The 5,210-nt window shown below is 49.2% G+C and overlaps 1 long non-coding RNA gene across 1 annotated transcript; it reads left to right on the top strand.

Annotated features, from left to right (window-relative positions):
• The first annotated feature begins 1,446 nt into the window (after positions 1–1,446).
• On the top strand, positions 1,447–3,634 carry LOC119354346. Its single transcript, XR_005170802.1, has 5 exons — positions 1,447–1,821; positions 1,916–1,992; positions 2,073–2,518; positions 3,138–3,261; positions 3,381–3,634. It is a non-coding gene; the product is annotated as an uncharacterized LOC119354346 (long non-coding RNA).
• Positions 3,635–5,210: the final 1,576 nt, after the last annotated feature.

Raw genomic sequence — 5,210 nt, 5'->3', positions numbered from 1 at the left:
ACTCTTGTGATCTCTTCTAGTTGAGATGGTTCTATGACCTTAGTTTATCTTGCACTGGATGTGTCTCTGATTTCCATCCATGAATATGGCATCTAATTTTTTTTAATTCCTAATTAGCTAGTAGTAGCGTGGGGGAAAAGGTGCATGCTACTAGTCCTAATTAGCTAGTAGTAGCGTGGGAGAAAAATGCACGCTACTAGTACTTAGGATAGTAAGTAGCGTGGGTTATAAAAAAGCGCTACTGCTATCTTCAGTTACCAGTAGCGCTGGGAAAAACAAACGCTACTGCTAAAAAATAGTTGTAGCGTTCTAGTAGTAGCGCGTCTACCAGCGCTACTGGTAGAAAAAAACCAACGCTACTGGTAAGCATTTTCCTAGTAGTGTGGGGAAGGACAAGACGGCGGCTCTGGAGCGCGCGAAGAAGGTGACGGCAAAGACGAAGGGGAAGAAGACAAGCCGGGGAGGGTCGTCGTCGAGAACTGGCCTGCCGCCCGGCTGGATCCAGGGCGACTGGATTTGGTCAATGATCCAGCAGGAAGATCTGAGGATCTGGTTGAGGGGGGATTGATTCCCCACGGTTCTTAGCGGCTTTCGGAGGACGAGACCGATCCGCGGCCGCAGGAGGGTGACTGTGTCCTTGCGACCCACATCAACCGCAGTTTCTCTTTGCCCCCCCCCTCCCAATCCTTTCTTCCAAGGTTTTCTGAACTTTTTTGGAGCCCAACTTCATCACTTTTCTCCCAACGCCATCACATACCTTGCTACATACGTGTCCATGCGTGTGAACTTTCTGGGCTATCGACTGCACTAGGGTCTCTTCAAACACATTTTCACTTGTCGTTCTCAGTCTGCAAAAAAGGCTAACCTGAGTGATGAGAGGACACATGTGATCCAGATGTGTGGAGGTCTAGGGATCTAGATGAGGAGTAAAAGTACTTTCCCTGCTGTAGTTCTTTCTGTTTCAGTCAGAGGGTGGCAGTCGACCTGGTTCTACTGTAAGGACCAACCGACCCCTGGTCAGTCGACTGGCCTTCTCCCGTTTTCCATAGAGCGAGTAAAGAAGCCTTCTCCCTTGAAAGTGACTCCAGCTGAGAAAGTGGAGGTGAACATGTTGGTTGAGCGAGTAGTCCAACTTGTCCGCGACGGTGTGACTGGCGTGGACTTGTTAGAGGTGTTTCTTAGTCGACGCATCCAGCCACTCCAACCCGTGATCATCCAATGTGGATGTACTCGGGTATTGGTGACAACACTCGGGTCCACCCGGAGGAAGTTGACAAGGAGACGGTGGCGCAGTGGTTGCAGGGCATCACTAGCAACAAGGACAACCCCAGGGGGTCTAGGAGGATTCCTCCACTCGACAACACCAACGAACCAGACAAGGTCTAACTCTTTTCTTCCGAGTGTCCTTTGTTCTGACACGTATTTATTCTCAAAACCGATTGATATCCGCTCGACTCTGTGCCTTGCAGATCTACACTAAGATGTATTCGATGCCCAACGGAGAGCAGGAGCAGGAGGGAGAGGCGAGCGGGGGTGACAGTGGTGACTGAAATTCTGACGGAGGACGAGACAAGGAGAGTGAAGACTCGAGCAGTGGTGCGGAGGTCGACTCTCCACCTCGCACGGAAAGAGCTCCAAGCAGAGGTAGGACCCAGCAAGTGTTCGTGGCAAAGCTACTCCACCGACCGGACAGACCTTAAAGCGCACTATAACATCTTCTCCTGTGCTGACTAAGAAAGCTCCGAAGCAGCCCAAAGACGCACCGTCAAAGCCCCGGAAGGCCTTTCCCAAGATTAAAGTGGATGTCCCCATCGCTTCTGGGTAATTATTGTGCTCGACCTCTTAGTTTTTGCATGACTCAATCTTCAGTCGACTCACTTTCCTGTTTTGACCGAGTGAGTTCTAAAATTTGCAGTTCTGCTACCTCTGGGACTTCTATTTACCAAGATGATGATGACGAGGAGATGGAAGACGTAGTCACCTCCAACGCGGGTATAACTCTTGTCATTTTGTCTTTACTTTATGAGCCATTTTGACGGTCGACTGAACTCTTGCAATTGAATGCTTTGCAGCTCCGCCCAATGTTATTGAACTTCCAGATGACGACGAAGATGTGCCGCAGAGACCTATTGGAAGGAGGGGCGGGACTTCGAGCAGGAAGGCACCGGCTAGCAAAACGTCCCAGTCAACGCCGGCGACGGAACCAGTGATTTAGCAGTCCAGAAACCTCAACTGGGTTTCTGTAACTTTTGTCGTTCCAGTATCGAGTGAACGTCCTTGATCATCGACTGCACAAGTCCCTATTTCGTCTATAGAACACCACGCCTCGAATCGTCAAGTTGTCGCGACTCTTCCACCGTCTCCGCTGTTTGTCACCCATCGCGTTCCGGAGGATTAGGCAAGCGCTGATAAGGAAGCCATACGCCAAGCAGGCCTGATGATGGAGCGGATGAATACGGTGCATGAGACCAGCCAAGTTGCCTATGATGCCAGTGCAGCTCTCCAAGCCAATGTCCAGGTTAGTTGATTTCTGACTGACCCTCCAACTTGATGCTTGTTCTGTTAGGATATGCTACCTGAAGACTTTCATTGTGTATCCATTCGTTAGTCTGCACTCCGCATCTGTACACCCACTGGGTGTTTCAATTTATGCTGAGTAGTTTTTCCAGTTGAGTCGACTAGGTTGTGTCGATTGTATCTCTGGACTAGTGGGGACACACAGAGTGCACCCAATGTGCGTAGTCCCCGAGGCCACCATCGAATGTGTGATTCGGCGGGGGTCTTGATAAAAATATCTTGTTCTACAGTTCTTCCACTCGGTCTAGGCGGACCCCGTCGAGTGGAAACTTAACCAGTGGGGGCACGCTGAATGCACCCACTAGGTGTAGTCCCCGAGACCGCAGTCGACTGCGGGTAGTCGGTTATGGTCTAAGAATAACTGTTGCTTGCTTTTTTTGTTTGAGCGACTAGACTGACCAAGTCGAGTACCAGTGGGGGCATGCCAAGTGCACCCACTGGGTGTACTCCCCGAGACTACTGTTGAATGTTTGATTCTGCAGTAGTCTTAGAATTCTTTTCACTTGGAAGCGAATAATCTTTTATTCTTTCCACTGATATATCTTTTTTACTGACTTCAGAAATCCTGTGAGCTCATATCCCAATTTGCTGAATTTGAGAGAAAGCAGATCCAGCTCAATCTTGACTTGGAGTTGGCCAAGAAGAACTTGCAGAAGGCCAAAGACGAAACAACTGGTATGGAAGGTAAAAACTTGTCGACTGTAGGATCGGGCTGTCTCTCGAGTCATTTCCTTGTTCTTCTCTCTGAACTGAATGTTGTTTGTTGTGTGTGTGTGTGTATATATATATATATTTATATTTAGAGAAAATGAGGCAGGCTCTGGCATAGAAGGACCTTGATCTTGCCGCAGCACAGGAGGCTCTGGAGAAAATAGCACTCGCTGATAAGAAGCTGGCTTCAATCGGGGCGCTAGAGGAAGACAACGTCAAGCTGAAGACTGCTCTTGCCGAAGCTAATAGAGAAGTGACCCATTTGAAGAAGGACAAAGTAGCCTTGAATGAAAAGATTGAATTCATTTCTCGGAAGAGAAATGACCTGGAGGCTTATCTGGGGGGACTCGCCAAGAAGTTATTCCTTATGCTTGAAGGTACCTTTCCTTGTCCGACTGTTTCGCTATCGTTGATTCGCTATAAAGCTGTTGACTCATTAGTTCTTTGTGATTGTAGAATTCTGTCAAAACTTTGAGGAAGAAACTGAGCGAATCGAGACAATCTTGGACCCCGTCAATTCCCTTGTTAAGGATGAAGCTGTCATGAACGTGCTTCGACTGGAATCCCGTCTTGCCAACCTTACAGACTACCTTGTTCGACTGAAGGTTGCGGTGCCGCGGATTGACAGGACGCTTTTCCAAAGGAGACGCTCCAAAATGACCTCGAGTCTTTGATGACTCGACTCAATGAGATCCCTGGTCGAGTGCAGGAATGGAAGAAATCGTCTACTCGGTGCAGTGTTGACGTAGCTCTGTCCCTTGTTCGTGTCCATTGCAATGAGGCCAAAGAAGAGAAGTTAGCAGCGATCAAGGTTGGCAACACCAAGAGACTTGACTTCTAGTCTTTTATGGAGACCTTCATTGCTGCTGCTACTCGAATTGCAGATGGAATTGACCTGGATTAGTTCGTCAAGCCTGCCAGTCCTCCTCCCGTGGAGTGAACAAACTTTTTACAATCCGATTAAATTTGCCTCGGTATGATGAGTGGTTTTGTAACCGTTAAACTCCTTCGGGCCTGATGCGCGAGTATTTTTATCTGCGGTTCTGAACTTTGAGATTTATCTGAACTTTGTTGTTTTTGAATCTCTTGACTCTAAGCGGAACTTGATTCTTCAGACTGAATTGTTACTGACTCTGTGATGTAGCTCTGTCGAGTGGACCATGGACAAGGGCACTTGGTGTCATCCATGACTTGCACCTCGTCGTCTTTGCGGATCGGTATGGAGCGGACGTTATACTTGTGTCGCAGCTCTGTCGAGTGGGTCATGGACAAGGGCTCTTGGTGATGTGCATGACCTGCACCTCCTCGTCATTGCGGATCAGGATGCAGTAGACATTATACTTGTGTCGCAGCTCCGTCGAGTGGGTCGTGGACAAGGGCACTTGGTGCTGTGCACGACCTGCACCTCGTCGTCCTTGCAGATCGGGATGGAGCGGACGTCATACTTGTGTTGCAACTCCGTCGAGTGGGTCGTGGAAAAGGGCAGTTGGTGCTGTGCACGACCTGCACCTCGTCGTCCTTGCGGATCAGGACGGTTTTTAACTTAGGCGAGTACGAGACTACAGCTAAGCCTCCGAGTGGGAGGATTGCTCTCCACTCGGTAGGATTTGGGAAACTTAGGCAAGTACGGAACTGCAGCTAAGCCCCCGAGTGGGAGGATTGCTCTTCACTTGGTAGGATTTTTTAAACTTAGGCGAGTACGGGACTGCAGCTAAGCCCCCGAGTGGGAGGATTGCTCTCCACTCGGTAGGATTTTTTAAACTTAGGTGAGTACGGGACTGCAGCTAAGCCCCCGAGTGGGAGGATTGCTCTTCACTCGGTGGGACTTTTTAAACTTAGGCGAGTACGGGACTGCAGCTAAGCCCCCGAGTGGGAGGATTGCTCTCCACTCGGTAAGATTTTTTAAACTTAGGCGAGTACGG

This window comes from Triticum dicoccoides, chromosome 2A (genome assembly GCF_002162155.2).
Source record: "Triticum dicoccoides isolate Atlit2015 ecotype Zavitan chromosome 2A, WEW_v2.0, whole genome shotgun sequence".
Taxonomy (NCBI): domain Eukaryota; kingdom Viridiplantae; phylum Streptophyta; class Magnoliopsida; order Poales; family Poaceae; genus Triticum; species Triticum dicoccoides.
This window is presented reverse-complemented; position numbering and strand designations above follow the sequence as displayed.